Genomic DNA, 14,162 nt, shown 5'->3' with positions numbered 1-14,162 from the left:
TACAAATCCCATTTTTCTTCAATAGATTCTCTGCTGTTTCAGACCCAGCTGATCCCAGCGCCCTATCAAATCCCGTGCCCGGGTCACATGCCCCCCTAGCCCCTCCCTAGTTTCGGCTCTGCCCTCCTCCAGACTCCAGTTTTAGAATTGTGCCCAGTGAGACTGGATGCACTACAGGGGAGCTCTACTGAGTTTCTCTGAAAAGACTTATGTTAGTTTTTCTTATTTTCAGGGAGGCTGCTGGCAACAGTCTCCCTGCTTCGTGGAACTTAGGGGAGAGAAGTATGACCAAATTCTAGTGAGTTCAATGGCTCTGCTTCTGGCTGACAGGACACCATTAGCTCCTGAGGGTGCTGATCGCTAGGTACGCCTAGATGCCCACTCCCGTAGCCTGCCATCACCCCCTTACAGAGCCAGAAGTCAGAAGACAGGCGAGTAGCAGAAGAACAGAAGACTTCTTCTCCAGTGACGGCATTCTGAGGTACCACGCAGCGAGCGGAATGCTGTGCGCCATGCTCCCACACAAACACAGGCACTGCAGGGTGCAGGGCGTGTGGGTGGGGAAGGGGGGCACCCTGGGCAGCATAAATTCCTCACAAAAGGCTGGCAAAAGTGGACATTAGTGCCTGGGCACTGTACTTACCCCGCCAGCGTAATTAATTATTTGTTTCTGAGCGGGACAGAAGCGTGCCATTACAGCGGCGGGGCTTCTTCCTCACCTCACCAGCACATCTATAGAGCGTAACAAGTCTATCACTATAGAGTTTATTATTTCCCAGACTGTGTACTTTTGGCGCTGGATTGTGAGCTGAAAAATCCTCTCTGTCCCTCTGACAGATTTACTGTAGGTCTATCCCCCATAAGCCGATGTGTCTGTGGGTACTTGGTACATGTGTGTCAACATGTCGGTGGCTGAATGTTTTTCCCAAGAGGAAACTATATTAGGAATGCAGACATATGATGGTGGCCCTGTTGGCACCACCAATAACTGACTGGGTGAAAGTTTCAGTAATATCAGAGTGAGGTTGGATAAATCTGTGTCCCAGACACAGACGTAGAGAAAAGATGTGATGTTCATGGCTATGCTTCTTTTCACTCAGGCCCGCAAAAATGTTACTACACATCGATACTGACTCGGATACTGATTCCTATGTCGGCCATAATATTTCCTGATTAGATCCAATATTGGCAAGGAGCATTCAGTACATGATTGTGGATATTAAGGACATATTAACATCACTGAGGACCCTGCTGTTCCTGACAAAGGGGTATATATGTATGTATATATAGATATATAATGAAAGCTGATGTAACGTTCCTCCATCTCTGTTTGAGAAAGTCTGGGCCAGCTCGACAAGATGGTTTTAAATCCCCAAAAGGTTTCCGGTTGTTTATTCATTTCCTGCTGCGGACAGAATAAAGTGGGAGTCACCCCCTCTTCTGCACGGGGCCCTGTCACAAATCCAGCGGATCGTATGCAGGAAGCTACATTATTTCTAGTTATGTAACCACGGGTACATTACTTAGACCTGCCATTACATGCGCATGGGTGAGTAGTAGTATTCAAGAATTGGTCGAATACCTCGTCATCCGATATAGATATCTTGGAGAGATGGGATTACTCCTTACGTTGGATCATATCAAGGACACTGCAGCATACTTACGACTGCAAGGGATATAGGACTCTTGAGTTCACGGGCCAATTTCATGGCAGTCTCGGATAGGAGGGCATTGCGCATTCACCAAGGGAATGCTGATGCTGACTCCAAGAAGAAAGGGAGTCTCTTCCCTATGAAGGTGAAGCCTTGTTTGGTGACGGCCTAGTTAATTTGATCTCGGCAGCTCCCGCAGGTAAGTCAACCTTCTTGCCCTATGTTCCCTCTCAACGGATGAAGACGCATCATTGTCTAACGCAGTCATTTTGGCCCAATAGATATGCAAGAAGTTAAGATTCCCCTTTCTTTGCAGGTAGAGGAAGGAAAAGAGGGAAGAGGTCTGTAGCCTCTTCAAGATCGCAGGAGCAGAGATCGTCCTCTGCTTCTGCCAAATCCACTGCATGACGCTAGGGCTTTCTTGCAGGAGCCCGCACCAGTGGGGGCACGTCTAAAACACTTCAGTCAGTTCTGGATTAATTTAGACCTGGACTCGTGGGTTTTACAAATAGTGTCACAAGGGTACAAACTGGGGTTTCAAGACGTTCCCCCTCACCGATTGTTCAAATCGGCCTTAGTCAGCAGGGAGAAGGTTTTTATTCAAGCCTCTTCGTGGTCCCGATGCCGGACGGCTCAGTCAGACCAATCTTAAATCTGAAATCCCTCAATTTCTACCTAAAGAAATTCAATTTCAAGATGGAATCTCTCAGGGTAGGGATCTCCAGTCCGGAGGAAGGAGATTTCATGGTTTTGGTAGACATAAGGATGCCTAATTACATGTTCCCGTTTAGCCACTGCATAAAGCTACCTGAGGTTTGCTATTCAGGATTGTCATTACCAATTTCAGACGTTGCCGTTTGGTCTGTCCACGGCTCCGAGGATTTTCACCAGGGTGATGGCGGAAATGATGGTTCTCCTTCGCAAGCAAGGAGTCACAATTATCCAGTACTTGGATGATCTCCTGATAAAGGCGAGATCCAGGGACCAGTTGGTGCAAAACATCTACTCTCCCTGACAGTTCTTCAACAACATGGTTGGCTCCTAAACTTGCCAAAATCGCAGTTGGTCCCAATGACGCGGTTGTTGTTTTTGGGAGTCATACTGGACACAGAAGAGGCTTTCTTCCAGTGGAAAGGCTATGGAGATCCAGAGTCTGGTCAAACAAATTCTAAAACCAGCAAGAGTGTTAATCCATCAATGCATTCTGTTGCTGGGGAAGATGGTTGCGGCCTACGAGGCCATTCAGTTTGGCAGGTTCCATGCCAGAGTGTTCCAGTGGGACCTGTTGGACAAGTGGTCCGGATCCCACCTACACATGCACCGGAGGATAATCCTGTCTTCCAAGACCAGAATCTCACTCCATTGGTGGCTGCACAGTTCTCACCTCCTAGAGGGGCGATGGTTCGGGATCCAGGACTGGATCCTAGGGACCACGGATGCAACCCTCCGAGGCTGGGGAGCAGTCACACAGGGGGAAAACATCCAAGGAAGATGGTCAAGTCAGGAAAGTTATCTCCACATAAATATTCTGGAGTTAAGGGCCATTTAATAACTGCAGACACAGTACGCACTGGGACGGGTGCCCAGCATCCTCTACGGACTAAGAGAAAAGGATTTACCGGTAGGTATTAAAATCCTATTTTCTCTAACGTCCTAGAGGATGCTGGGGACTCCGTAAGGACCATGGGGATAGACAGGCTCCGCAGGAGACATGGGTACTTTAAGAAAGACTTTAGTTCTGGGTGTACACTGGCTCCTCCCTCTATGCCCCTCCTCCAGACCTCAGTTTGATACTGTGCCCAGTGGAGACTGGGTGCTTTTCAGGAGCTCTCCTGAGCTTTCTGACAGAAAGTATTTTGTAAGGTTTTTAATTTTCAGGGAGCACTGCTGGCAACAGACTCCCTCATCGAGGGACTGAGGGGAGAGAAGCAGCCCTACTCTCCGAGTTGCAAGGTCCTGCTTCTTAGGCTTATGGACACCATTAGCTCCAGAGGGATTGGTACGCAGGATCTCTCCATCGCCGTCCGTCCCAGAGCCGCGCCTCCGTCCCCCTTGCAGAGCCGGAAGATAGAAGCCGGGTGAGTATGAGAAGAAAAGAAGACTTCAGAGGTGGCAGAAGACTTCATGATCTTCACTGAAGTAACGCACAGCACTGCAGCTGTGCGCCATTGCTCCCATACACCTCACACACTCCAGTCACTGTAAGGGTGCAGGGCGCAGGGGGGGGGGGGGGGGCACCTGGGCAGCAATATAAACCTCTTTTTGGCAAAACTATAACACATATACAGCTGGGCACTGTATATATGTATGAGCCCCCACCAATTTTACAGTTTAAGCGGGACAGAAGCCCGCCGCCGAGGGTGCGGGGCTTCTCCCTCAGCACTCACCAGCGCCATTTTTTCTTCACAGCACCGCTGAGAGGAAGCTCCCCGGACTCTCCCCTGCTTATACCATAGTAGACAAGAGAGTTGAAAAGAGGGGGGGGGGCACATAATTCGGCGCAAATTACATACAGCAGTACTAGGCAAACATTAAGTTACTGTGTATTCCTGGGTTATATAGCGCTGGGGTGTGTGCTGGCATACTCTCTCTCTGTCTCTCCAAAGGGCCTTGTGGGGAAACGGTCTTCAGAAAAAGCATTCCCTGTGTTTGTGGTGTGTCGGTACACGTGTGTCGACATGTCTGAGGAAGAAGGCTATATTAGAGAGGAGCAGGAGCAAATGAATGTGGTGTCTCCACCGACAGCTGATTGGATGGATATGTGGAATGTTTTAAATGCTAGTGTAAACTCATTGCACAAAAGATTAGACAAGGCTGAAGCTTTGGGACAGTCAGGGTCTCAACCCATGCCTGATCCTATGTTGCAGGGACTGTCAGGGTCTCATAAGCGCCCACTATCCCAGATTGTTGACACAGATACCGACATGGATTCTGACTCCAGTGTCGATTACGATGATGCAAAGTTACAGCCAAAATTGGCAAAATCCATTCGATATATGATTATGGCAATAAAAGATGTTTTGCACATCAGAGAGGAACCCCCTGTCCCTGACAAGAGGGTACATATGTACAAGGGAAAAAAGCCTGAGGTAACCTTTGAGGGGGTCACACGAGCTGAACGAGTTATGTGAAAAAGCTTGGGAATCTCCAGATAAAAGACTGCAGATTTCCAAAAGGATTCTTATGGCGTATCCTTTCCCATCAATGGATAGGTTACGATGGGAATCCTCCCCTAGGGTAGACAAAGCATTAACACGCTTATCCAAGAAGGTAGCCCTCCCGTCCCAGTATACGGCTACCCTCAAAGAGTCTGCTGACCGCAAACAGGAGATTACCCTGAAGTCCATTTATACACATTCAGGTACCTTACTCAGACCGGCAATTGCGTCGGCCTGGGTGTGTAGTGCTGTAGCGGCATGGACGGTTACCTTATCTGAGGGGATGGATACCATAGATAAGGATACTATTTTATTGACCCTGGGGCATATAAGAGATGCTGTCCTATATATGTGTGTATGCAAACTACAATTGGTGCTGCAGGGCTCACACCCTTTTACTTGTCTTGTAGAGCAACTCTGGAGCTGTTACTGGGTCCAGCTGCTGCAAGAAATCAGCTTGAATGCTTCAGGGGCTGGGGCATGGCCAACATGAGCCCACACTGATGGGGGGTGGGGGTGTATAAAGCGATTTAGGTGTCATCCAAGCGCAACCCCACAAAGGCCGCCATGCCCTGCGTGACCCTTTTCTCTTTTCATATGCAGACGAGGGTTGCAGCCAACTATGCCCACTGCTTGGATGACATCACCATATGCAAATCCATCTGCTGCAGGCCTTCCCCCAGGAATGCTTGCACTAGTTGTTGCATTTGGTTTGTTGTTTGGGGGTGCTTCAGTATTAGGCAGCCTTCTGCCCTCCCACATTCGTCTGAAAATGTGTTCTCCCTGCAGTTGTTGTCCCCAGATGAGAGTTCCCTTGTGCTGCCTCAGTTGAATCTCCTTAACTTGACAGGGGTGTGCCCGAGCAGCCGCCCTCCACAGCCCTATCCCAACACATACTTATCTTGCATATGAGATCTCTTGATCATGAAGATAGTTCTCACAGGGTGAGGTTCATCCATTACATTTTAAAGTAGGAAGGTACAAATTACATATTCAAATTACATATATGTGCTGGATTCAAATGTTTTCCCCCCTTCCTTTCTCAATTGTGCCCATCAGCAGCTATTCTAATGTTACTGCCAATGGGTGTGACACATTAATTTCTTCTGTGGGGTACACTGGACTCCACAAGGATTCACATTGGGGTGTAGAGTAGGATCTTGATCTGAGGCACCAACAGGCTCAAAGCTTTTGACTGTTCCCAAGATGCTCAGCGCCCCCTCCTCTATAACCTCGCTTCCATGAACAGGGAGCTCAGTTTGTAGTTGGTGCCTTCAGTAACAGGCCACTTAACAGGGGGCTGCCTCAGGCAGCCTATTCTTAGCTATTAATTTTGGCAAGAAAAGAAGAACTTTTTTTATAAGAATCTACAAGGGCTGCAGCAGGCTTGGTCTAATAGACTTCTTTACTGCAGCTCCATCACTCCCAGTGGCGCAGTATACTCCCGTGCCCCGGTTGCTGGGTCACTGCAGCGGAGGCTCCGGTTTCTTCCTAAGGTCAGTCACACACACACCACCCTCCGGGATCACGAGGCCGCTGATGGGGGCGGGCCGTGTGCGCACTGGCGTGGACACTGATTACTGGGCAGCCGCTCCACTAGCCACCAGGGACAGTTAAGGAGCACAGCTCTGGGGGTTTTTCTCCTGTATTAACCCCATTTTGTACTACCCGCAGTGCATTGTGATAGGTAATGGGGCCTGATTCAGGTTGGATCGCAATCCAACTGCAAAAACTGCTAAGAGCATACGCATCCGCCTGCATTTTCTGCGGCACCCCGGTGAATCGGTGAAGGGGGGGGGGGGAGGGGGGTCAACAACACTCCATTTCCAAGTCGGAGATGGAGCGGTGCGGGGGCACGGTTTCAAAATGGGGTCGGCAACGGAGAAACAGGAGGTGTGGTCAGAGCAGCTGCATGACATCACATGGGCCGGACTCTGCCAGTGGAGCCCCAGCGTCATGAGGTAGATTTTGTAGAGGCCGGGGAGGACTTCTGTTCCTGGGAACTAGCTGTGTTGTGCAGCTTTATTCCTCTGCCCCTACCTCTGGCAAGAAAGGACGCACCTCGCACTTTCTTGTTTCTTTGTGACCGAAAGGACTGCATTTGATAATGCGGAGCTTTCTTATGCTGTGAGGGAACATAAGGTAAAAATTTGATTTTCCAACTGTAGCTGTGCGTGTTAATGCTTTGTCCATCCTAGGGGAGGATTTCCATCGTAACCTATCCGTTGATGGAAAAGGATACGCCATAAGAATCCTTTTGGAAATCTGCAGTCTTTTATCTGGAGATTCCCAAGCTTTTTCACATAACTCGTTCAGCTCGTGTGACCCCCTCAAAGGTTACCTCAGGCTTCTTTCCCTTGTACATATGTACCCTCTTGTCAGGGACAGGGGGTTCCTCTGTGATGTGCAAAACATCTTTTCTCTAACGTCCTAAGTGGATGCTGGGGACTCCGTCAGGACCATGGGGAATAGCGGCTCCGCAGGAGACAGGGCACAAAAGTAAAAGCTTTAGGATCAGGTGGTGTGCACTGGCTCCTCCCCCTATGACCCTCCTCCAAGCCTCAGTTAAGATTTTGTGCCCGGCCGAGAAGGGTGCAATCTAGGTGGCTCTCCTAAAGAGCTGCTTAGAGTAAAAGTTTTGTTAGGTTTTTTATTTTCAGTGAGTCCTGCTGGCAACAGGCTCACTGCTACGAGGGACTTAGGGGAGAGAAGTGAACTCACCTGCGTGCAGGATGGATTGGCTTCTTAGGCTACTGGACACCATTAGCTCCAGAGGGAGTCGGAACACAGGTCTCACCCTGGGGTTCGTCCCGGAGCCGCGCCGCCGACCCCCTTGCAGATGCCGAAAAGTGAAGAGGTCCAGAAACCGGCGGCAGAAGACTCTTCAGTCTTCATAAGGTAGCGCACAGCACTGCAGCTGTGCGCCATTGTTGTCAGCACACTTCATAGCAGCGGTCACTGAGGGTGCAGGGCGCTGGGGGGGGGCGCCCTGGGCAGCAATGATAGTACCTTATTCTGGCTAAAAATACATCACATATAGCCCCTGGGGGCTATATGGATGTATTTAACCCCTGCCAGGTCTCAGAAAAACGGGAGAAGAAGCACGCCGAAAAGGGGGCGGGGCCTATTCTCCTCAGCACACAGCGCCATTTTCCCTCACAGAACTGCTGGTGGGAAGGCTCCCAGGCTCTCCCCTGCACTGCACTACAGAAACAGGGTTAAAACAGAGAGGGGGGGCACTTATTTGGCGATATGTATATATATATTAAAATGCTATAAGGGAAAAACACTTATATAAAGGTTGTCCCTGTATAATTATAGTGTTTTTGGTGTGTGCTGGCAAACTCTCCCTCTGTCTCCCCAAAGGGCTAGTGGGGTCCTGTCCTCTATCAGAGCATTCCCTGTGTGTGTGCTGTGTGTCGGTACGTGTGTGTCGACATGTATGAGGACGATGTTGGTGAGGAGGCGGAGCAATTGCCTGAAATGGTGATGTCACTCTCTAGGGAGTCGACACCGGAATGGATGGCTTAATTAAGGAATTACGTGATAATGTCAACACGCTGCAAGGTCGGTTGACGACATGAGACGGCCGGCAAACAAATTAGTACCTGTCCAGGCGTCTCAAACACCGTCAGGGGCTGTAAAACGCTCATTTACCTCAGTCGGTCGACACGGACACTGACTCCAGTGTCGACGGTGAAGAAACAAACGTATTTTCCTTTAGGGCCACACGTTACATGTTAAGGGCAATGAAGGAGGTGTTACATATTTCTGATACTACAAGTACCACAAAGAAGGGTATTATGTGGGGTGTGAAAAAACTACCTGTAGTTTTTCCTGAATCAGATAAATTAAATGAAGTGTGTGAATTGGCGGTATACCTTTTCCCGCCAGAAACACCCTTTAGGGTGGATAAGGCGCTCACACGCTTATCAAAACAAGTGGCGGTACCATCTCCAGATAGGGCCGCCCTCAAGGAGCCAGCTGAGAGGCTGGAAAATATCCTAAAAAGGTATATACACACATACTGGTGTTATACTGCGACCAGCGATCGCCTCAACCTGGATGTGCAGCGCTGGGGTGGCTTGGTCGGATTCCCTGACTGAAAATATTGATACCCTTGACAGGGACAGTATTTTATTGACTATAGAGCATTTAAAGGATGCATTTCTATATATGCGAGATGCACAGAGGGATATTTGCACTCTGGCATTAAGAGTAAGTGCGATGTCCATATCTGCCAGAAGATGTTTATGGACACGACAGTGGTCAGGTGATGCAGATTCCAAACGGCACATGGAAGTATTGCCGTATAAAGGGGAGGAGTTATTTGGGGTCGGTCCATCGGACCTGGTGGTCACGGCAACAGCTGGAAAATCCACCTTTTTTACCCCAAGTCACATCTCAGCAGAAAAAGACACCGTCTTTTCAGCCTCAGTCCTTTCGTCCCCATAAGGGCAAGCGGGCAAAAGGCCAGTCATATCTGCCCAGGGATAGAGGAAAGGGAAGAAGACTGCAGCAGGCAGCCCATTCCCAGGAACAGAGCCCTCCACCGCTTCTACTAAGTCCTCAGCATGAAGCGGGGGCCGTACAAGCGAACTCAGGTGCGGTGGGGGGTCGTCTCTAGAGTTTCAGTGCGTAGTGGGCTCACTCGCAAGTGGACCCCTGGATCCTACAAGTAGTATCCCAGGGGTACAGATTGGAAATTCGAGACGTCTCCCCCTCGCAGGCTCCTGATGTCTGTTTTACCAACGTCTTCCTCCGACAGGGAGGCAGTATTGGAAACAATTCACAAGCTGTATTCCCAGCAGGTGATAATCAAAGTACCCCTCCTACAACAAGGAAAGGGGTATTATTCCACACTATATTGTGGTACTGAAGCCGGACGGCTCGGTGAGACCTATTCTAAATGGATAATCTTTGAACACTTACATACAAAGGTTCAAATCAAGATGGAGTCACTCAGAGCAGTGATAGCGAACCAATAGGGTGTCCCTGGACATCAAGGTTGCTTACCTCCATGTCCCAAATTGCCCTTCTCACCAAGGGCACCTCAGGTTCGTGGTACGGAACTGTCACTATCAGTTTCAGACGCTGCCGTTTGGATTGTCCACGGCACCCCGGGTCTTTACCAAAGTAATGGCCGAAATGATTCTTCTTCAAAGAAAAGGCGTCTTAATTATCCCTTACTTGGACGATCTCCTGATAAGGGCAGGGTCCAGAGAACAGTTGGAAGTCGGAGTAGCACTATCTCAAGTAGTTCTACGACAGCACGGGTGGATTTTAAATATCCAAAATCGCAGCCGTTTCCGACGACACGTCTGCTGTTCCTAGGGATGGTTCTGGACACAGTCCAGAAAAAGGTGTTTCTCCCAGAGGAGAAAGCCAGGGATTTATCCGAGCTAGTCAGGAACCTCCTAAAACCAGGAAAAGTGTCAGTGCATCATTGCACAAGAGTCCTGGGAAAAATGGTGGCTTATTACGAAGCGATTCCATTCGGCAGATTCCACGCAAGAACTTTTCAGTGGGATCTGCTGGACAAATGGTCCGGATCGCATCTTCAGATGCATCAGCGGATAACCCTATCTCCAAGGACAAGGGTGTCTCTCCTGTGGTGGTTACAGAGTGCTCATCTTCTAGAGGGCCGCAGATTCGGCATTCCGGATTGGATGCTGGTGACCACGGAGGCCAGCCTGAGAGGCTGGGGAGCAGTCACACAAGGAAAAAATTTCCAGGGAGTGTGATCAAGTCTGGAGACTTTTCTCCACATAAATATACTGGAGCTAAGGGCAATTTACAATGCTCTAAGCTTAGCAAGACCTCTGCTTCAAGGTCAGCCGGTATTGATCCAGTGGGACAACAACACGGCAGTCGCCCACGTAAACAGACAGGGCGGCACAAGAAGCAGGAGGGCAATGGCAGAAACTGCAAGGATTTTTCGCTGGGCGGAAAATCATGTGATAGCACTGTCAGCAGTGTTCATTCCGGGAGTGGACAACTGGGAAGCAGAATTCCTCAGCACAACCTCCACCCGGGAGAGTGGGGACTTCATCGGGAAGTCTTCCACATGATTGTGAACCGTTGGGAAAGACCAAAGGTGGACATGATGGCGTCCCGCCTGAACAAAAAACTGGACAAGTATTGCGCCAGGTCAAAAGACCCTCAGGCAATAGCTGTGGACGTTCTGGTAACACCGTGGGTGTACCAGTCGGTGTATGTCTTACCTCCTCTGCTTCTCATACCCAAGGTATTGAGAATTATAAGACGTAGAGGAGTAAGAACTATACTCGTGGCTCCGGATTGGCCAAGAAGGACTTGGTACCCGGAACTTCAAGAGATGCTCACAGAGGACTCATGGCCTCTGCCGCTAAGAAGGGACTTGTTTCAGCAAGTACCATGTCTGTTCCAAGACTTACCGCGGCTGCGTTTGACGGCATGGCGGTTGAACGCCGGATCCTAAGGGAAAAAGGCATTCCGGAAGAGGTCATTCCTACCCTGGTCAAAGCCAGGAAGGACGTGACCGCACAACATTATCACCACATGTGGCGAAAATATGTTGCGTGGTGTGAGGCCAGGAAGGCTCCACGAAGAAATTTCAACTCGGTCGATTCCTGCATTTCCTGCAAACAGGAGTGTCTATGGGCCTCAGATTGGGGTCCATTAAGGTTCAAATTTCGGCCCTGTCGATTTTCTTCCAGAAGAATTGGCTTCAGTTCCTGAAGTCCAGAAGTTTGTCAAGGGAGTACTGCATATACAACCCCCTTTTGTGCCTCCAGTGGCACTGTGGGATCTCAACGTAGTTCTGGGATTCCTAAAATCACATTGGTTTAAACCGCTCAAATCTGTGGATTTGAAATATCTCACATGGAAAGTGACCATGATGTTGGCCCTGGCCTCGGCCAGGCGAGTGTCGGAATTGCCGGCTTTGTCTCACAAAAGCCCATATCTGATTGTCCATTCGGACAGGGCAGAGCTGCGGACTCGTCCCCAGTTTCTCCCTAAGGTGGTGTCAGCGTTTCACCTGAACCAGCTTATTGTGGTACCTGCGGCTACTAGGGACTTGGAGGACTCCAAGTTGCTAGATGTTGTCAGGGCCCTGAAAATATCGGTTTCCAGGACGGCTGGAGTCAGGAAAACTGACTTGCTGTTATCCTGTATGCACCCAACAAACTGGGTGCTCTTGCTTCTAAGCAGACGATTGCTAGTTGGATATGTAGTACAATTCAGCTTGCACATTCTGTGGCAGGCCTGCCACAGCCAAAATATGTAAATGCCCATTTCACAAGGAAGGTGGGCTCATCTTGGGCGGCTGCCCGAGGGCTCTCGGCTTTACAACTTTGCCGAGCTGATACTTGGTCAGGGGCACACCCTGACTGAGGAGGACCTGGAGTTCTCTCATTCGGTGCTGCAGAGTCATCCGCACTCTCCCGCCCGTTTGGGAGCTTTGGTATAATCCCCATGGTCCTGACGGAGTCCCCAGCATCCACTTAGGACGTTAGAGAAAATAAGAATTTACTTACCGATAATTCTATTTCTCGTAGTCCGTAGTGGATGCTGGGCGCCCATCCCAAGTGCGGATTGTCCGCAATACTTGTACATAGTTATTGTTACAAAAATCGGGTTATTATTGTTGTGAGCCATCTTTTCAGAGGCTCCGCTGTTATCATGCTGTTACCTGGGTTCAGATCACAGGTTGTACAGTGTGATTGGTGTGGCTGGTATGAGTCTTACCCGGGATTCAAAATCCTTCCTTATTGTGTACGCTCGTCCGGGCACAGTATCCTAACTGAGGCTTGGAGGAGGGTCATAGGGGGAGGAGCCAGTGCACACCACCTGATCCTAAAGCTTTTACTTTTGTGCCCTGTCTCCTGCGGAGCCGCTATTCCCCATGGTCCTGACGGAGTCCCCAGCATCCACTACGGACTACGAGAAATAGAATTATCGGTAAGTAAATTCTTATTTTATTGCCATAATCATATATCGAATGGATTTTGACAATTTTGGCTGTAACTTTGCATCATCGTAATCGACACTGGAGTCAGAATCCATGTCGGTATCTGTGTCAACAATCTGGGATAGTGGGCGCTTATGATACCCTGACAGTCCCTGCAACATAGGATCAGGCATGGGTTGAGACCCTGACTGTCCCAAAGCTTCAGCCTTGACTAATCTTTTGTACAATGAGTTTACACTAGCATTTAAAGCATTCCACATATCCATCCAATCAGGTGTCAGCGAGGACACCACATTCATTTGCTCCCGCTCCTCTCTAATATAGCCTTCTTCCTCAGACATGTCGACACACGTGTACCGACACACCACACACACAGGGAATGCTTTTTCTGAAGACAGTTTCCCCACAAGGCCCTTTGGAGAGACAGAGAGAGAGTATGCCAGCACACACCCCAGCGCTATATAACCCAGGAATAACACAGTAACTTAATGTTTGTCCAGTAGCGCTGCTGTATGTAATTTACGCCGAATTTTGTGCCCCCCCCCCCCCTCTTTTCAACCATCTTCTCTACCGTGGTATAAGCAGGGGAGAGTCCGGGGAGCTTCCTCTCAGCGGTGCTGTGGAGAAAAAATGGCGCTGGTGAGTGCTGAGGGAGAAGCCCCGCCCCCTCGGCGGCGGGCTTCTGTCCCGCTTAAACTGTAAAATTGGCGGGGGCTCATACATATATATAGTGCCCAGCTGTTTATATGTTATATTTTTGCCAAAAAGAGGTTTATATTGCTGCCCAGGGTGCCCCCCCTGCGCCCTGCACCCTTACAGTGACCGGAGTATGTGAGGTGTATGGGAGCAATGGCGCACAGCTGCAGTGCTGTGCGTTACCTCAGTGAAGATCATGAACTCTGCGGAGCCCGTCTATCCCCATGGTCCTTACGGAGTCCCCAGCATCCTCTAGGACGTTAGAGAAACTAGGATTTTAATACCTACCGGTAAATCCTTTTCTCTTAGTCTGTAGAGGATGCTGGGCACCCGTCCCAGTGTGTACTGTGTCTGCAGTTATTAAATGGCCCTTAACTCCAGAACATTTATGTGGAGACAACTTTCCTCACTTGACCATCTTCCTTGGACGTTTTCCCCCTGTGTGACTGCTCCCCAGCCTCGGAGGGTTGCATCTGTGGTCCCTAGGATCCAGTGCTGGATCCCGAACCATCGCCCCTCTAGGAGGTGAGAACTGTGCAGCCACCAATGGAGTGAGATTCTGGTCTTGGAAGACAGGATTATCCTCCGGTGCATGTGTAGGTGGTATCCGGACCACTTGTCCTACAGGTCCCACTGGAACACTCTGGCATGGAACCTGCCAAACTGAATGGGCTCGTAGGCCACAACCATCTTCCCCAGCAA

This window comes from Pseudophryne corroboree, unplaced genomic scaffold (assembly GCF_028390025.1).
Source record: "Pseudophryne corroboree isolate aPseCor3 unplaced genomic scaffold, aPseCor3.hap2 scaffold_949, whole genome shotgun sequence".
Taxonomy (NCBI): Eukaryota; Metazoa; Chordata; class Amphibia; order Anura; family Myobatrachidae; genus Pseudophryne; species Pseudophryne corroboree.
Note: the sequence above shows the minus strand (reverse complement) of the source record.